Genomic DNA, 20,123 nt, shown 5'->3' with positions numbered 1-20,123 from the left:
AATGTACAACATGATGATTTGATTTATGTACATAGTAAGAAATGATACATCTTTCCCATATTAGCTGTATTTGATCAGGCTGAATGAACCAATTTTGGAACAGAACAACTGAAAGACATTAAGGTATTCTGTGAAGAAAATGACTATTTTATAGAATAAGAATTGACAGAGAGGCACTTGGTGGCTCAGCCATTTAAGCATCTGACTTCAGCTCAGGTCAAGATCTCATGGTCTGTGGGTTCAAGCCCAGTGTTGAGCTCTGTGCTGACAACTCAGAGCCTGAGTCTGCTTCGGATTCTGTGTGTCTTTCTCTCTCTCTGCCCCTCCACCACTCACACTCTGTCTCTTTCTGTCAAAAATAAAAAAACATTAAAAAATTTTTAAAAAAGGATTGACAGAATTTCCTACCACTGCTAGAGCTATCTTGAGTGACCTGTGCCTATATTTTAGAAAGTAGAGATAGCTGATCATTAAGAAGAGTGTTTAAGAATATGAACTTTCACCTAAATTCAGTACTTATTCTATTTGATCAGGTTCCTGGAGATTACCATGTAGATAGGGTAGAAGAGGACATAGCTGAGTACATCTATGTACCATGTAATGATGATCAGAGTGTCTGATGAAAAACATGACCATATTCCCATTTCCAAACTAGATTCCTAGTGGAATCTATAGGCACTTAGGAATGTATATACAAATACCAAGAATTACTTTACATGAATAAAGAACATGTCAGAGAGATATATTATTTTATTGCTAAATAAGGCTTTGACCCCAAGTTCCCACCTTGTTTCCTATTTCAGTAGCCTAAGATGGTTCATGTGTGAGCCTAGAGGTATATGTTTGCCTGCCAAGCATAAGGAATAAGACTAGATTCAAAGAGCTAATGCAAACTGCAAAGAACAATACCAGGCAAATAATATACATTTAATAAGCATTTACCACTACTATTATCATCATTATTATTTTAAGTGATAGTCGTCCTCCTCTCCTGAGCAATACACTTCAGTCTCCTGGCCTTGAGGAAAGGCTGCATTATCCAAAGGGAAAAGACAGTATGATTGCAAAGCATTATATTCCTAACCTACAGGTTTTAATATAATAGTTCTATTTGTTTGTTGGTTTCCTTGGATTTTTGAAATAAAACAGAGACATAGCTATACTCTAAGACTGACCACTTCTACATTTAGAGGAAAGCTGTGATTGTCTCTCAGTGAGATTTATTTTTTTTTTAATTTTTAAAATATTTTTTATTTATTTTTGAGAGACAGAAAAAGACAGCAGGAGCAGGGGAGGGTCAGAGAGCAAGGGAGACACAGGATCTGAAGCAGGCTCCAGGCTCTGAGCTAGCTGTCAGCACAGAGCCTGCTGCAGGGCTTGAACCCGTGAAACATGAGATCATGACCTGAGCCAAAGTCGGAAGCTGGACGCTTAACTGACTGAGCCACCCAGGTGCCCCTCTCAGTGAGATTTCTTAAAGTAACATAGATGTATAGTCAAGCCACAGTTTTTTACCCATTACCTTGAGAAATATTCTCATTTAACTATGGGCATCCATCACCATAAAGAAGTGTTGGGCATATAGTTACCCCATAATTCCTTGTGTTCTTTTTTTAAACATTTTTTTAAAAAATATTATTTTATTTATTTTGAGAGAGAGTGCAAGCTCACACAAGTGCAAGTTGGGGAGGGGCAGAGAGAGAGAGAGAGAGAGAGAGAATCCCAAGTTGATAGTGCAGAGCCCAACATGGGGCTCGAACGCATGAATCATATCATGATCTGAGCTGAAATCAAGAGTTGGTCACTTAACTTACTGAGCCACACAGGCACCCCATAATTCCCTGTGTTCTTAGGACAAAAAGACTTAGGTCTTTGGCCCATAAGTAGATTTTAGAGCATAAGGCAGGCACAGATAGAGATATCACTTCATGGTGGAATCAGACAAATGATAGCTTTAGGGGAAATAACATCTGATGAAGACATCTACTTCATATCAGAGCCAAATTAGAGAAGTAAATCCAATCCCAAAGGCTGGATAGAACTGCTGGTTTCATAGAGAGAAAAGGTTTAGAGGTTTATTGAGGAATACTCATATAGTATTTCTTTCTAAAACAAAACAAAATCATTATCACAGAGGTTTGCTTCGGCAAGCAGCCACAGCTGTATACAATATGTAAGTATGGGTCTCAGGCTCAAAAACCACATTAAAATAAAGTTATGAGCCTGGCTTACATCCATCAAATTTGGGGTAATATCAAGGTTATGCCAAGTCTCCCAGCCACAGAACATGCTGTGTAATGCCAAACCTCCTCCACTCATCTGGTTCTTTATATTGGGCTGTTTGATCACCAGTCAGTTTGAATCCCTCCAAGCAGAAGATCTGGAAAGCAGAGACCTGGGTTAAAAATCCACTTTGTTTTCATTTTCTTATCCCTTGCAGTAAGTACTACGTCTATGAGTCACCACACTTTCCAAGTCTTCATCTTTGGAGTAATTGCCATCCTAATGAGTAACGTGGGGAGTGAAAAATCTGAATGAAACATAATGGTGGTATCCCACTGCTCCTTGGTGAGAACTAAGAGGAAGACAAGATCAGACCAAAGAACATTCAGGGGATAACAGAATGAGATCCTTGCTCTCAACTGTGGATTTGGAACAAAGAGAAGCCTTCAGTTAAATCTAAGCAAATTCTGTCTTTAAATATTTTTTAACATTTATTCATATTTGAGAGAGAGAGGGAGAGAGAGACAGAGAGATAGAGAGTGCGCAAGGGAAAGCAGAGACAGAGGGAGTTACAGAATCCAAAGTAGACTCCAGGCTCTGAGCTGTCAGCACAGAGCCTAACATGGGGCTCAAACCCACAAACTATAAGATCATGACCTGAGCTGAAGTTGGACGGTTAACCGACTGAGCCACCCAGGCGCCCTGCAAGTTCTGTCTTTAAAATGAAGTTGCGATTTTCCTCTAATAAAGAGTGAAAAAAATTGCTGTGGAATTGTGTGAGCGTAGTGAATAGTTGATGGAAGTTTCAAATTTAAACAAAATGACAATTACACATTGATAACATAAGTACTCTTAACCTAAATTGATCATGTGCCTCTCCACATATGTGATGTATGTATGTATAAGAGTCAGGAAACATTGTCTGCTCTGACAGATCTTTGAATTGGAGAAAGTGACTGCAAAACAAACAGAGACAGCACAGCTTAAATCCCTCATGGTGAGAAATGTTGAATGTGTATCTACATATTTTGCTCTGTTCGGTGTCAGCCCACCCTCCACCTCACACCCACTTTGTGACCTTGGGGCAGTAATAAGTTTTCTTCCTGTACTTCATCTCTTTGCCAGTTATAGAAAAATAATTACTAGAAAGAGTTATAAAATCTTGTTTATTTCTTTAAGGTTTTTGAGAGTCATTGGTACTACCAACCAATGCATTTTATAAGAAAAAGGAAACATCTCCTTAGAGTCTCCAAACTTTCACAAGTATATATTGCTCACAGGTTCCATGTCCTGATGTTCGTGCAGCACCTCTCATCTCAGACTAAATTGTCATCTCATTCATCTTGTCACACTGACCTCTTCTAGAAGTTTCTGTATTCTATTTCTGCCTTCGAAAACTTTGAAGTCAAATTATGAACTATTAAGCATGGCATAGATTCAAGGCACTGTATACAATAGGGAATCCAATCTAGACATAGGTCAAAAAAGATAATTGTTAAAATTTCCATACAGGTACAAGATATTGTTTCTGTGTTAGCAAATATAATCAAGCCTATTTATGGCACACTTCAAGGATGAAGAAATGAATCTTTCTCAAATGTAATAACTATCTGTGTGTATATTGGGGATCTTGGATAAGTTCTTCCCTTCCCTGGATCTCTATTTCCATACCTGTAAAATGGGGCAATAATAGTACCTAATTTGTAGGTTTATTATGTGAGAACTGGATGAAACAGTATGCATAAAGAACTTAGGAGAGCCTAAATCATGAGGGCTGTTATGAGCTCAGCTGCACTGAAGGCCTGGTACCCCCAAATGTGACTGTGTTTGGGAATTGGGACTTTTAAAGAGATAATTATGTTAAAATGAGGCCGTGATTTTCATTAATAATACTTTAATATGACTGGTGTCCTTATAAGAAGAGATTAGGACACACAGAGACACGACAGGTGCATGTGCACAGAGAGATAGCCATCTGTCAGCCAAGGAGAGGACTTGGAACAGATCCTTCTTTCATGATCATCAGAGGAAACAACCATATTAACACCTTGATCTTAAACTCTTTGCCTCTAGAATGTAAAGAAAAATTATTTCTGGTGTACAAGCTGCCCCAGTTTGAAGTATTTTGTTACAGCAGCCTGAGCAGACTAATACAAGTGCTCAGTAGACATTTACTCTACAGAAATGGGAAGGGCAGAGAGAGGATCATGATTGTGTATGTGGAACATGACAAGGGAATGTGGTTACCACTTCTTCTTGGGTTGACCTCTCTGGATGACCTCAAGGGGCTCTATCTCTCTGCCACCAGAGCAGTGTCATTGGATTGTCTTCAGTCAGCGAGGAAATTCTGGAAAGAATTGCAGGTTCTTGCAGACAAAGGAAAAGCAGAGCATTTCATCAGTATCACTTTACACAGTCATTTTTAAGGAGACTGAGCTTCAAGTCATGCCAAAAACAAAAGGAGCCCTTTTTCTCCCCAAGATGATTAACGATTTGCAAGTATAAATCAAGAATGCATTTTCAAAATGCCTTCTTTTATGCACATTTTGATTTCTCTAGGCCAAATAATCTTACAGTCCAGAGTGTAAAATAAAATAAGCCAGGACAATATGTATCTGTGTCTATTCATAGGGACCTAATTGGTGCAATCATTAAACAATATATTCTCAGCCAGTCAGTTGGGTGATGTATGCGAATATGTAATTCCTTACTACAGACCCAGCCTGCTTGCTGATAGATGTCATTCTGCAGTCAGGTCCAGGAGGCTGAGGGAAGTCAGGATTAGAGTTCTATGGAACCTCAATATCTCAGTGTTATCTCAACAACAACACAGATTCAACAAGGATCTAATGGGGTATTGCTGCCAATATCTGGATCTTTTTATTGCTAAGTGTTCTCTTTTTCCTTTGCTTGAAGCATAGCTTTAGGATCATGTACTGCAGCTTATATTATTTAGGAGAAACCAGATGATACCCCTATACCCTGAGGTCAGACCCCAACAACCATCAGTTAGCACTGGACAGCTGTGGGCCAGGCATATGATGTTTTAAGTACTTCATTAGTCTGGGGCCATGTTCCCTGGGGCTTCCATAGAACAAAGAGTATTATGGATGCCATCCAAATGTTCATTTGTTTTACATCATTGTTATTAAATGTAGGCAGGATGTGTAAGAAGGAGAAGCCTAGGATTTTAGATGTCACCTCTGAAATCTTCTAGTCCAGGGGTGGCAAATAGATTTTATTTCAATTTTTAACACATCAATTGACTGCGGCTACCCAGAGCACGATGTTGAAACTGTGCCAAGGCTAAGTGCAGACTCAACAGAAAATAATGCCAAGGTTGATACTGATGTCTGCTGTGGGCACAAGATTGGAGAGTGGTAGAAGACACACTAAGTCTCTTCCATCTCTCAGTCTTACCCTTTCTTCTTATATCAGAGGAAACTGAGCTCCAAAGACATTAAATGAAATTCTTAACATCACACAATTAGTTAGCAAAAAGGCCAATATGTCCTGAATCCCTTCCTACCATGTCATTGAAAAAACGATGCATGAATATAACTTAATTCTGCCTTCCAGGTGACGATACTGGTCTTCATTTTCTGATGAAACTGTAATCTGAAAAGAAGTCCTAAAAGCCTCCCCTCCCTAACACACATATCACCTTTCTTCCCTCAAGGATATGTTTATTCTGCACTTACTTAGACATATTTTTCTCCTGAGACCCTTTTCATGTTAGAAATAAGAGAGAAAGTTTGTCTCTAGGTTCTATTTACTCATCTGTAGACAGGGGAGAGTGATACACAAAGTCTGAATTCTGCATGTTGAATTTCCATTCTTAAAGCCCTTTGAATTCTTTAGAAAATTAATTTAAAACTGAAAATCTCTTTGGTTACTGAGGCACCTGGGTGACTCAGTTGCTTAAGCGTCTGATTTCAGCTCAGGTCATGATCTCGCAGTTCGTGGGTTCGAGCCTCACATAGGACCTTGTGCTGACAGCTCAGAGCCTGGGGCCTGCTTTGGATTCTGTATCTCCCTCTCTTCCTGTCCCTCCCCAACTCAAGCTCTGTCTCTACCTGTTTCTCAAAAATGAATAAACATTAAACAATTTTTAAATTACAAAAATGTCTTTTGTTATCAATATGCCAAATACAGGTAAGAAAATACAAAGCTTATATATATATATATATATATATATGTAAACACAAAATGTTCTGCACATGAGTTGAGTAAATTACAGGGGGAAAAGAAGTTTTAGAAAGGGGTAAAAATCTGGTGAACCCTCTTAAGAAATAAGAGCAAGGAGTTAAATTCTAATTCTTTTTTAGCAATTATTTTTTCCCCTTGGGAAAGGACATTAAGAACTTTTACACTGCAATGCCATCTATTTTTTATTGCACCAATGAACAAGTACATCTTTCCAAACTGCCACTATTCATCACTTTTAAATAAGAATAGATGAGTTTGAAAAGATATGAAGATTCATTAGTCCCAGCTCTAAATATTGCAGGTGAAATTATTTCCATCCATTGTGGCTGAATGCAGACTCAGAGAAGTGTCACATAATATCCTTGAAAATTATGCTTCTGAAGAATGTGGCCCTTGTTTGGACAAATGCAAAGGCCATGAGACCGTGTGTTCATTTCCCCAACCCAATATTTGATTTTGTAGGAACGAGTTTCTTCTATATATTGAGAACATCCAAAAAGCTGGAAGAGGATTTGAAATTGATATATTTTAATGAGGTTTTGTAGTCAGTGAAAAAGTTTTATGAAGATCTACTTCCTGGAGCACTTGGGTGGCTCAGTTAGTTAAACATCCAACTCTTCATTTTAGCTCAGGTCATGATCTCACGACTTATAGGTTCGAGCTCCACATCAGGCTCTGCCCTGGCAGAGATTGCTTGAGATTCTCTCTCTATTTCTCTCTCTGCCCCTCCCCTACTCTCCTCTCTTTCTTAAAAATCAATAAACATTAAAAAGAAAAAAAGAAAAAAAAATATCTACTTCCTTCCAACCATACTAGAAGCCAATAACTGAGGTAGTATTTCCTCCTGAGGAAAAACTGGCATGAGGAAGTCATGAGTTCTCAAAGCACTTACTGCCCAGTGCTGGGTTTGGAGATGTATATCTATTCCCATAGTCATTGTCATGAGACCCCAAAAGGGTACCTGTAATCTGCAAAAGGAGACAGTGATCCTGAGGGGATCAGCAGGTTGAAGTATTTCAGTGCTCTGGAAGCAGGACTAGACTATCGCTTGGCTCCTTTCTGCCAGCCCCACCTGAAGGCTGTTCCATACTGTACTTACTGACCAAGCCCTATCCCTCAGCATCCTAATTCCTTAAAGATCTTCTTCCGAAAAAACCAAACCTCTACTGTAGCATTGCCATTTGGTTTACCGCCACATGCCCAGATCCTAAATGGGAATACCTAACTCCCCGATACATAGGAAGGACTGGTCCTCCACACTTTCTTGAGGCAGTGTTTTGAGCTTTCCTGAACTATGCAGAGAATAAGATATGACTAGGGAGAGATGATCAGATCTCATTTATGATATCTATTTTATCTTGCATTTCACTAGGCTTCTGTTACTTACTTGTTGATGGGCAACATCAAGTGTCATGTAGCCTCACACCCTTATCCCCCAGTACTTAGTCCTGTGCCTTGCACATAGTAGGTACTCAATACTTGTGAGAAGAATGACTCAGTAACTGAAGGACTTAATGGGTGGATAATAGCTCACTGAGTGTCTTCAAGTGCCAATCTGTTTCACCCCTTTCACTCACCGTCTACCTCCTGTGCCACTTTATAGACAAAAAGCAACCTTCTTCCCTCTCCTGTGCTCACCTGATGTGCCCTCCACCATGTCACCCTCTACCGACTTCCACAGTGTAACAAGGGCCTAAGGAGAATGACTCAGCTCAGTGTTGCATCTAGATGTCTCATGACCTTTTCTTCTTTGTCATTTGCTCCTTGCCAGTCTGAATGACTCAGCTTTTGGCTTAATGGAAGTGGTATTTATACAGCATAGACTACTCAATACCTGTATCTATACAAATAATTTATATATATTATATATATAAAATAATTATATATGTAAATTAAGTTTAATTTATATATTTGCAGGGCACCTGGGTGGCTCTGTCAGTTGGGCGTCCAGCTTCGGCTCAGGTCATGATCTCACAGTTTGTGGGTTCGAGGCCTGCATCAGGCTCTGTGCTGACAGCTAGCTCAGAGCCCGAAGCCTGTTTTGGATTCTGTGTCTCCCTCTCTCTTTGACCCTCTCCTGCTTGTGCTGTCTCTCTCTGTCTCTCAAAAATAAATTTAAAAAAGCAGAAAAAAATTTAATTTATATATTTGCACTCTCTATATTCACATTTGTTTTCATATACACATACTTCATTTTCTTAAAAATTTTTCTTAATGTTAATTAATTTTTCTTAATGTTTTATAAAATTTATTTTTGAGAAAGAGAGAGATGGTGTGAGCAGAGGAGGGTCAGAGAAGGAAACACAAAATCTATAAACAGGCTGCAGACCCTGAGCTAGCTGTCAGCACAGAGCCCAATGAGGGGCTCAAACCCATGAACTGTGACATTATGACCTGAGCCGAAGTTGGATGCTTAACTGACTGAGCCACTCAGGCACCCCAACACACACATACATTTTAAGACTCTCCCGTAGCCATGATCTCATTTGACACAGCACCCTCTGAGACCACCAGGACATACCTCAGGAATCTTTTCCTCTTCGAAGTAAAGGTGACTTAACCAAGGTCACATAGTTAAACCAGCAAGTGGCAGATTCATGTCCCACTTTCTTTTCACTACCACCCATCTCTTCCTTAATTGTTGGTTGACCTTTCCATTCTTATGGCAAAGGCCTAACACCCATGACTACTTCAGTCTAGCACAGTAGATGTTATAAACATGACTGTGCTTCTAAATGTGAACCCTAACTTTGAAAAAAAAAACCTGAAATATTTAATATTTTTAAAACTCCCACCTCACTGAAATCTCATCAGGGATGGACACTCCCATCCATTCATTTGTGAGGACTTGAGGGGATGGAAGTAGCATAAAAAGCAAGTATCATGAGAGCTCCTAGAGGTCTTTTTCCCTGTGAAAGGTCCTTTGCCAAACATGGCCAGAGAACAAGCCACAGACAGCATGGCTGGGACACAGGTGAGTGGCTGATGGTCCTGATGCTGTTTTGAGAGAGAGGGTACTTCGTCCTGGATGGAGTGATGGTGAAAGGACATTCAACGGAAGAGAGACAACAGATGTGACAGAGAACTGACTGATGGGTACAGCATTGCTGGGACTGGGAGGTCACTAACTCACTATGTGCATTTGTGGGACCACTTGGATGCCTAAAGCATGCATTTAGGTCTTGTTTCTATTTAATTTAGTTTTGTATCAGCTTTTAAATTATTTTTTCTTGAATCCATTTACTTGTGTGTTAAATGAAGACAAACTTACCAGTTCTTAGCTATGGACACGGAAGGACAATTTTAATTTCCCTGAGTCTCCTCTTTCTACTTTTAGGAAATAGAAAGCCTATAACCTGCTGCACAGCATTGTTTGAGAATCAAATGAGATGATCTACGTGAGGCCTCCAAGACAGTGCTTGGCACAGAGTAGTTCCTCAGTTATTCATTTCCGAGGTGGGTTTTCGTGTGCATCTGTCCTTTATACTAAACATACCTATTGACAACAACCATATTGATTCCCAAAGTCTAGATTGCCTGGAAACTCTGATAGTAATTTCTTCAGTCTAGAGATCAGATAGATACATAGATAGATAGATGGATAGATAGATAACTAAGTAAGTAACAAATGGGCAGATGGGCAAAGAGAGATGGAGACAGATATAGAGAGAAACACACAGTACATACATACATAAATGGAGAGAGATGCTAGAGGAGAAAATCAAGTCAGAAATGGGAGAAAAAGGGGGAGAGATGGGAAGATAGATGGAAATTGATGGATAAGGAATTGAAGCATTGTTCTTGACTCACCCCCACCCCCATGAGACATTACCATTTAATCTCTCTGAATCCAAAGGCTGAGTAACTGCAAATGGCATTTGGACTTGGAAGATTTCACCACAGGTCCTGGTTATTTATATTTCTTTCTTGTTACTGAGTAATGAGATATCACAGGAAAGGGGAGCTACTAAGTAAGGAAGAAAAACTTTTAAACCTACTCAGATAAAAATGGGCCCAAATGAAAACTGGAGAACTAAGAGTGTATAATTTCCCTCAGTCTAATTGTACATCTTCAACCCTGTTCCCCTGCCTGACTCCTCCTCTCCCCTGCCTAGCATTCCCATGACCTCAGATTTTATGTATAGCTGGGAGGTAACTTCCCACACTTCCACACAGTGTTTATGTGGGATCCAGAGGTGTTAAGGTTCACACTGGGTGAATCGGGATAGAGGCTGGTAGGCGTAGGGTCTTAGAAGAAAGAGCCCAGTAGAGCAGAGCCCATCGAGACTGGGTGCCTGAGAAAAAGGCACACATCTACACCTGGAGAAGGGAAGAGTTTTAGGCAATGCAGCGTCCTCACTGGCCATTACCCATGGCCATTACCAAGGCACGTACAAGAAATGGACATGACAAGTTTAAACAAAGTGGACCCATGCATGTTGCAACTTGGGACTGATGACAACAGTTTACAAATTTATGCCCTTTGATGGCAACTGGCTCAGTTCTGCCCAGTTGGACCCCTGGGAGAAAGGTTTCGTTTCCACACTTCTCAGTTATTAGGAATCCACTTTTAAGCACAAAATACTTGATGCCCCCCTCCATGATTATAACTGTCTCTAACATTTTATCATGTGTCAACCCTGCTTAGGTGCTTTCTGTGTGTTGATTATGTTAATGTTCATGTCTTTGTTGTTAGGAAAATAGCATTGCATTTCAATGAGGTGAAAGCCAATGAAAGGGGAAGTCACAGGACAGGTAAGGGGGAACTGAGTTTTGATACCATTCCGCAGTCCCTGCTCTTAACAGCTATGCTAACCTTTCTCCTGATTGTAGGTGAGCTTTCACTACAAAGAAGTCACATAAGGACAGAATTCCATATACATCCAGCAACACTTTTAAATTAGTCTCTAAAAGCTGAAAAATCGTATGCTGGAGGTATTACTTGTCAGATCCATAAACAACACTTGAAACAGCAGGTGGATGTGTATTACTTCCTATGATGGCAGCCTTTCCCTGGGCAATGCATGGTCAAACCTTCTCCATGCCTACACGGCCCCAAGGCTTGCTGTTCCAAGGCCTTGTTATGCTCTCTTGTACCTTAGCTATATATTGGTTGTGTCCTTGGGATCGGGTCAGTGTCTTCTTGATAATTTAATTTATGCATGCATCACTTCTTGCCCGTTATAGGTGCTCATTAAATATTTTGAAGTGAATGAACTCATAGTTCTGTATATAGGTCCTCCCTTCTCCTACTGAGGCTATTTGCAAGTACAAATGATTTGGAAACAACTAGCTTAGAATGTGTAATCAATGAGACTACCAGGTTTTAGAAGAGTACCTCTCTTAGAAGACTGTACAGGAGCGCCTCCTAGAGGGACTAGTACAAAGAACAAGGCGGCAAGTGGGTTCCTGGAGCCTTTTCCTGGGCCTCTAATAAAGCACCTGTTTGAAGATGGTAATGGACGTCATGGCCCATGAAGGGTCAGTGTCAGCAGACACCTTCAGTGAAGATGGCAGACACCTTGGTCATTCCCGGTCTGAGGGTGCTGCAGGTCATGAGTTTCATGTGGAACAGAGGACAGACTTTCCTCAAAGACACCTTCCTCAAGCCGTGAGAATACATTGGTTACTAAAGGGAGGACTTGAGGTGTGGTCACACTGCCAGGGCCCCCTGTCCCTGACTGGCTGCGTAACAGAGGTTTGTACCTCTGGCCAACCCACAGGGACTCTTTCCCTCCCAGCCTTCTTCCAAGGGCATAACACTAGGTAGGATTCACTCATCGCTAATTACAATGAATAACACGGGGAGGTTTCAGGCTGGGCATTATGGATGTGAAATGGACACTGTGGGGTTACAGGCACCTGGGGGTTTGGCTAGAGAAGCCAGTGCATAACTCTGTGTTTGGTGCTCGTGTGTCTGCCCTCTGCGGGGATGTCTGGGGCTTTTCAAGAGCCTCTCTCACTCCAAGAAACAACTAAGAAACCCCAAAAGGCCCAGCCTAAGTCTAGGATGGGATTAAAAAAAAAAGTCCTCAAAAGAGAGCAGGAGCTGTATTATATCACTGAAAATGATCCATGAAAATTGGATAGCAAATCACTGAGGTAGAGACTTTTTGATCTGGATTTGGATTATATGTGCAGACTTCATGTATTGCTCTTTATAATTAATATTACTATCCTAACTACAGAGTTCCAACCCAATACAGAAAAAGGGATACAGAGAATGTGCCCAGTTAGTGTCCCATCAAGGGGGCTTATATCAGAGAGGACTACTGTGCTTGAATCCTTGCTCAGAAAGCCCGTTCTGAGCAGACGACATGCTTGTCCTTCTCTGTTCTCTGATATTCCACTCGCCTTTATACCACCACTTGTGACGCTTAGAGAGCCTTCCTTTACAAAATGAATCCTGGAGCCCACCCCATGTGTTCAGCAGAGCAGCACAAATTAGTCATTGCCTATTAAAACTTTAAACTTCTTTAAAACGAGATATAGAAAATGAGCTTGGTCATAGTGTGTCGGGTGCACACACACAGAATCAACCATTTGATTTCTAGCAGAAATAAATCAAAAGCAGATACTTCTCTTGACCATAGATGAGGCGGCGTCTGGAGCCAGATAGCTGCAGGTTGCTGAGTCTAAAGTGCACATAAAATCCAATTGTCAGTTGGCTGACCACAGAACACAACTGGATTCACTTACTGCTAATTAGGATGAATAAAAAGAGACACGAGGAGATGTGAAGCTTGGGATTATGGGTAGTAAAAGCCACTTGATGAGAGGAAACCAATTTTTCCTGGTGTTTTGGAAAATCACTTCATATAGAGTCTGGTCCATTATTTATGTCCTGAAAATTGCACGTGGGAAGGACCAAGGATATTCTGATGAAACTTGCACCCCTGGAAGTACCATGTGAAGGGATCTTAAAGACCCAAACAGGGAAGAGTGAGTGGGTTTGGCTCCCCATTAAAGAAGGGATCTTCTGTTCCTGGCCTGTATGGAAAGACATATTTCCTTCTGCCTCAAGTGATAAAATGCATGTCACTGGGAAACACTGGATACTCTCAGTTGAGGGTGGTGTGATGGCCAGATGGCCCACGATTACTGATCATTTTATGTGTACCTCCTGGTGCGAACTTCTCTTTCTTAGGGTGATTTCACTGTCTCTTTACTCTATTTAGAGAGGAAATGAATGGCCAGGCTCATGCAAGCTAGGGGTGACTGTCGGAAGGTGTGAAGCCAGAAGAAACCAGCTACATGGAGCCCTGGTTAATAACATAAAAGAATCTTTGTGGGAATTCTTACTCTATTATGTTGGCACATCCCCCCACGTTCTGGCCAGCAGTGATATGGGAGAGTTATTTTAATCTTAACTCTATTTAGAGGATTGGAGTGTTCCAAAGAGAAGGAGAGTTTTGCTGAGTATTTGAAACAATTGATTCCAGATGGATTTGCTCTGTATTATTTATGGAATTGTTTTCTTTAAATGAATTCTAAAGATAGAATGTATGTATTCATCGCATACTGAAGGATGCTGAAATATTAAGCAACGTGCATGGCAAATGTTATTGTGTTCAGGTGTCACTTCAGGTGAATGGTTTCGCTTTCCATTTTTGTTTTGTTTTGCTTTTCTTGGTGCTTCTACAACACATCGGAGACAGTAATCCTCATAGGGTAGGGATTACAGGATAAATATGCAGGATGAGTTATCCACATCTCTGCTGAAGTACATCTTGGCCAAACACTTTGCAATAATAATGAATGATTTTTATTTCAAACTAGTTTTAGGAGTAATTTTAATTTTAATGAAAAGGGTAGCATGTGTGTGTTTGTGGGAGAGAGGAGGGGGAGAGAAAGGAAGAGAGATATCAAGAGAGATACAGACACAGACACAGAGAAAGACCCCACAGGAGTCAGGGGCAGAGAGAGAGAGTCCAGTGGAGAAGCCAAAATTAAAAACCAGGATCTGATTCCCACTCATGTTCTTCTGCACAATGCCCCTTTCTTTTCAATGTTAATCATCAAATAATCACCATGCAGAATGGTTATCATCAAAGGACACCATGGAGTCAAGACAAATGGTGCAGTTCTAGCACCACTCAAATAGAATGAACGCCAATGAGTATTTTGACCACAACAGACTGAACCAGAGATTGGCTCCTTGACTAAAGACTAAAACCACATAACATATGTGGTAGCCCAGTGGCTCACTGGTCAAGTACCAGATCAATGTGCTCCTTCTTGGATGAAGATCAGTGACCCCCGTAAGAGCTTCTTTCTGGAGGAACTGAACAGGTACTATAAAGCATAAACTGAACAGGTACTATAAGGAAGAAATAGAGGCAGGGCAGCCATGGAGGAAACCCAAGAGTAGAGAGAGAAGCAGCTAGAAAAGTAGCACAGTGTTGAGAATGGCAGGCTCACTAGATTAGGTGCCAGTGCTGTTGACAGAAAGGACAATAGGGCACCAGAGCTCCTGAGGATCTGGAATGATGCTTTGATTCCTCGTGGCACCTACTGTGGGAGAGCTAAGGTGGTTTCCTGACCCTCCTCACTTTCCTGAATGTTCCTGCTAGATCCTCATCACCTGAGGTAGCTCACGCCTGTCTCTCCTCTTTGCGAACTAAAATAATTATAATGGTAATAAGTATAATAATCACATGCTTGCTATATGTTAAATGTTTGAGTAGATTGTTTTAGTGAATCATTTCAGAAACACTATGAAGTAGGTATCCTAATGACACCATCCTTTTATATAGATGAGTAAACTAAGGTGAAAAGGGGTCAGGTAGAACAAAATCTTCATATTGAATACAGTAAGTGCCAGGAATCAATCAGTTAACTGAAAATACTAATTGAAACAAGGAACTGTAGGGGAACCTGGGTGGCTCAGTTGGTTAAATGTCTGACTCTTGATTTTGGGTCAGGATGTGATCTCTTGGTTCGGGAGTTTGAATCACTCTGATATTGTGGAGCTTAGGCTTCTCTCTCTCTCCCTCCCTCTCTCTCTTTTCCCCTTCCCTGCTTGCTCGCTCTCTCAAAATAAATAAATAAACTTAAAAAAAAGAAGCAAGCAATTGTTAGAAATGGATTCATGCATACCTTAAACATTCTGTTTTTCTAAATGCATAATGTACATCAATTTGATAAGAGCTTTTCTTTGGGTAGAAGTGGCTAATGGGGCTCAGGGCTGTTTTCCTGGCAGAGAGCATGCGTATAATATACGCTTAACATTTTCTAGTTTCAGTTTCTCTGATGCAAAATAAACCTGGAGATACATGTGAAACAATCTGATGCAGAATCCTTTTAGATTTCCTTTTTGTTTTCTATAATCTTCCATAGATATTTTCCCAACATCCAACTTGCAGAGCTCACTCTTATCCAGTCATTCCCCAACACTCAGCCTAGTGTTCACAGGGTGGGGGAGGGGGAAGCACCTTTTTTCATACTTAATTCCATCATTAGTTATATTAAGTTAAATTATGTAAGGACATTGGTATTAAGTGATTTGAAACCTAATTCTTAGAAACTCGTCTGGTAGAAGCGCAAATGTATGTGTCTGTTACAGAAGGTTCTATTTCCAAGATGGAAAGATGTACCATCTCAGATGCTCATGTAGACTAGATGTAGCGACTAGATGTACCATCTCAGATGCTCGTGTCGATTCTATGTCCCCTCCCCTTGAACATGGAGGAGCATTGGTAACTACCTCCACAGAGTATGACAAAAATGATGTTATGTGACTTCCAACCTTAAGTCATAAAAATGCCACATACTTCTACCTCGTGCTTTTGCAGCCCTGCCTCTTGGACAGCCACGTGCTGCAAAGAAGCCCAAGCACACTGTAGAGATGTCACATAGAGAGGAACTAAGGCCCTTTGCCCATGGCCCTGAACGAACTCCCAACTGATACCAACGCCAGCTTGCCAGCCTTGTGAAGGAGCGGTCTTGAAAACAGACCCTGCAATCCCGGGTGATCCCCTCTTACACAGCATGCCACGTGGGTAGAGAGGAGCCTTCTCTGCTAAGCATGCCCCAACTACAGATTATTGAACAAAATAAAAGGCCGTCATTTGAACCCATCAGTTCAAGTGGTTTGCCGTGCAACGGCAGATCACTAATGAGTAAACACTAATGAGTGTTTTGGTCTCATTAGCATATTTCACAAAAGGAATGGAGAACACAGATCAACTAGTGGGTCTGCTAAGTGAACATCCTCTGTAACTCTTCCATGATTATGTAAGTGTTAAAAGGTAGAGCACTGTTTTGAACCCGGCAGTCTGACTTCAGGATTATATTACTATGTTCCTAAAAAAAAGACTTTTAGAAGCCCCTACAAGTTGTACATAACAGTCGATGATATATAATAATTTGTAATATGTGTTATCTTAACTCCATGCTTACAGACAAACTCTTAATATCTCCAGGGTTCAGGACAGGAGTAAAAATATCAGATGTGAAATATTTAAAAGTTAAAGTTAAAAACTGTCAGAAAAGTTTTATCCCCTTTACATATACCTTCATGAAATCTACATGGTCAGTTGAGTTCTTGAACCCTATAACTGCACCCCTTCTCTTTTTCCCCCTGGATTTTTTTCCTCACTATAAGGGCTTTAGTCATGTGTGTTACATCCAGCTCATACGACCAGGCTTCATCCACACATCCTCTTGCCCCATCAGCTCTGCTTGGCCAGCCCCAGGTCCTCGGCATGGTCATGCTGGAGGACATCAGTCCCAGAAGAATGAACCCAGGAAAGAGGTCCATGCAAGCTCATGAAGTGGACATGACCAATGTGGGTAGAAACTTCTGGGAATTTAGTGCTTGGTGCAGATTCTAGATTGAAAGGTGGGCTCTGGATGGACTCTGGGTCCTTTGGGCAGGTCTTCCTGTGCCATGTGGAGGAGGGTGGCTAGAAGGGGCTGCCAGGGAGGGACACATGACAGGGGCTCCTTTTTGCAGGTCTAAGGACGGTACTAACTCCACCTCCAAACCCTTTACCCACCCTTTCACGATGCCAGGCACATGATTGAGGATCGATAAATATTTACCAGATAAAGTAACCTTGTCCCCAAAGGCAAGCTTTACCTTTTCAATCTTGGGTGCTGCTGGGGTTTCACACTGTCAGCCTGGAGTGAGGTCATAAAGTCGGGATGGGAGCCAACCCCGCCCACATCTCTGAGCACAGCTCAAATTGATTCTAAGTGACTCTGAAGAGCAAGCGGGATGGATGAAAATTAGATTTGGCTCCATGAATGGTGGCACAGACAAGCACCAGACGCTTGACAGTGAACCCTGAGCACTGACTGTCCCAACCTTTTATCCTCCTGATGAATTTTCCCCTGACACTGACAGTCAGTTCTCATCTCCCCGCTACACCCACGCCCACCTCCCTACCCAAGAACCCACACTCTTCTGGTAATGACAACCAAGTAAAGTGGAAATGATGGGAGCTGAGGACTGTAAAGCACTGCAATTATGCAGTTAGGAGATTTATGTAAAAAGGGCTACTCATCCTATTTCTTCACAGCAGCAGCCTCTGCTGAACTACAGAACCTTCAAGTCCGATGCCGGTAATGTTTGGAGCACACTGTTATTTACCAGACCTGTAAATCAGAGACCTTGAATGTGTTATAGACACAGACCCCCCTTCCTTCATTTTAATGGTGTTTCAAAGCACATTTTCCGCTACATCCAGAAAAATCATTACCCCTGGAAGTAGTTGTTTTAGTTAATTAGACCTAGGTGTTTTAATATTATTCTAGTCCAAATAGAAAGGACTTGAGCTCTAAAATCTTATTTAAAAAAAAAAAAAAAGCTTGTTTGCCTTTTTGATTAAACAGGGTTAAGGGCTTCAGAAAAAAAAAAGACCAAAGTAAGGTACAACCCAGGTATTTTAAGTAAAAGTCGGTGGGGGGTGGGGGAAGGAGTAGAACATTTTCAGCCCCAAATTCTGTCAATAAATTTATTTGGCTTTTATTTGGGAAGATGTTAATGCAAATTCTTCATAAACATGGCTAGGTGAAGATTTATAATGGAACAGAGATTTCTGAGGCATAATTCCCTGAGGGTGTAATTCAAACATGCCCTCTGAATTCTGTTTCCTGTAAGGCTATCAGATCTGAGGCAGACAGGAAAGATTAAATCTGAGAGAAATAAATGTCACACTCTCTTCCTGAACATTCTTCTGACATTTAAAACATCCATCAGCCTCAGGAAATCCATGTCTGCCTAGATTGGTGATTGGTGTTCTGGGCATAGATGTTGACAAAGAATTACATAAATTGATGTTTTAAATGGTACTTTCATCTTTAGAGAGATGTTTCATGAAATTGAGAAGAGTTTCATGAATTTCAGGAAATAAACTATAGAGAGATGATTTACTAATTATTAACTAGTAATTAATAGTTTTTCCCCTCTATGTCCATAGAAAACTAAGATGTAAGAGAACAATTTTCCTTTCCTCATTCCCATGGTTATGTTTACATCTTTTTCCTGTTTTATGTTTTTGCTTTGCTTTGATTTTTTTGTTCAAGTATTGTTTATTATTGTTAGTATTACTTTTCCTGAGGAGAACTATAGTGGGTTCTGGAAAGGATGGGAGGTGAGAGATACAGGGAAGAGATGTAGGGAAGGATGGAATGCCTCCCTCCCAATGTCTCCAGGTTCTAATTCTTGAAACAACAGACTATGTTACTTTACGTGGCAAAGGAAACAAAAGGCAAACATTTTGAGAGTGAATATAGAAGTGGGATTCATGGGGCACCTGGGTGGCTCAGTCGGTTGAGCATCTGACTCTTAATATTGGCTCAAGTCATTATCTCACAGTTTGTGGGTTCGATCCCCACATTGGGCTCTGTGCTGACAGTTCAGAACTGGGTTGGGATTCTCTTTCTCTCTGCCCCTCCCCCTGCTCTTTCTCTTTCTCTTAAAATAAATAAACTTTTTTTTAGAAAAGCAGGATTCCGCTATATCCTGTTTACAAGAAATGAAATTTAAATATAAAAACACAAATAGTTTAAAAATAAAAGGATGAAAAAATATGTACCATTGTAAATAAGACACTATAAGAAAACTGGTATGGCAGAATTAATATCAACCAAGTAAACTTCCATGCCAGAGATAAAGAACATTTCATAATGAAAAAAAGGATAAGACACAGTGACCCTATGTATATGTATATACATCCATTCCAAACAGCAGAGCTTCAAAACACATGAAATAAAACCAAGCTAAACAAAGAAATAAACAAATCCATATTAGGAAGTAATTGATTTAAAAATAAAAATTTAAAAATATGTAAGAATATAATTTGAGTAATATTGATCAATTTGTTGTAACAGAACTTTACAGAATATCATACCAACAATTGCAAGAACATATTTTTTGAGTGTCCGTAGAAACTTCATGAAATGTAGTACAGTAAACATGACTACAAATTAATTGTCCTTACTCTTGTCAAGAGGCAGAATCTATTTTCCCACTTTTTAAAATTTGAGCTAGTCTTGTGATCTGATTTAATCAATAAAGTATGCCAGAATTGATGCTAGCACTTATGAGTCAAGGCCTCATAGACTTTGCCACTTTGTTGCCCCACTTTTGCAGCTGTGCCATAAGAAAGCCAAGGTCAACCTCTGAGACTGCAAGAGAAACCCAGAAGACCCTGGGTCGCTCAGTTGGTTGAGTGTCCAACTCA

The 20,123-nt window shown here is 40.5% G+C and overlaps 1 long non-coding RNA gene across 1 annotated transcript; it reads right to left on the bottom strand.

Annotated features, from left to right (window-relative positions):
* Window positions 1-3,408: 3,408 nt before the first annotated feature.
* On the bottom strand, window positions 3,409-17,549 carry LOC115293276. The gene is made up of 3 exons (XR_003909464.1): window positions 17,516-17,549; window positions 4,471-4,589; window positions 3,409-3,691 (listed from the first exon to the last, which is right to left on the bottom strand). It is a non-coding gene; the product is annotated as an uncharacterized LOC115293276 (long non-coding RNA).
* Window positions 17,550-20,123: the final 2,574 nt, after the last annotated feature.

The sequence above is a fragment of the Suricata suricatta genome, chromosome 6, assembly GCF_006229205.1.
Source record: "Suricata suricatta isolate VVHF042 chromosome 6, meerkat_22Aug2017_6uvM2_HiC, whole genome shotgun sequence".
NCBI classification, from domain to species: Eukaryota; Metazoa; Chordata; class Mammalia; order Carnivora; family Herpestidae; genus Suricata; species Suricata suricatta.
The sequence above is the reverse complement of the archived record's forward strand: the minus strand, read 5'-3'. Positions and strand labels throughout refer to the sequence as shown.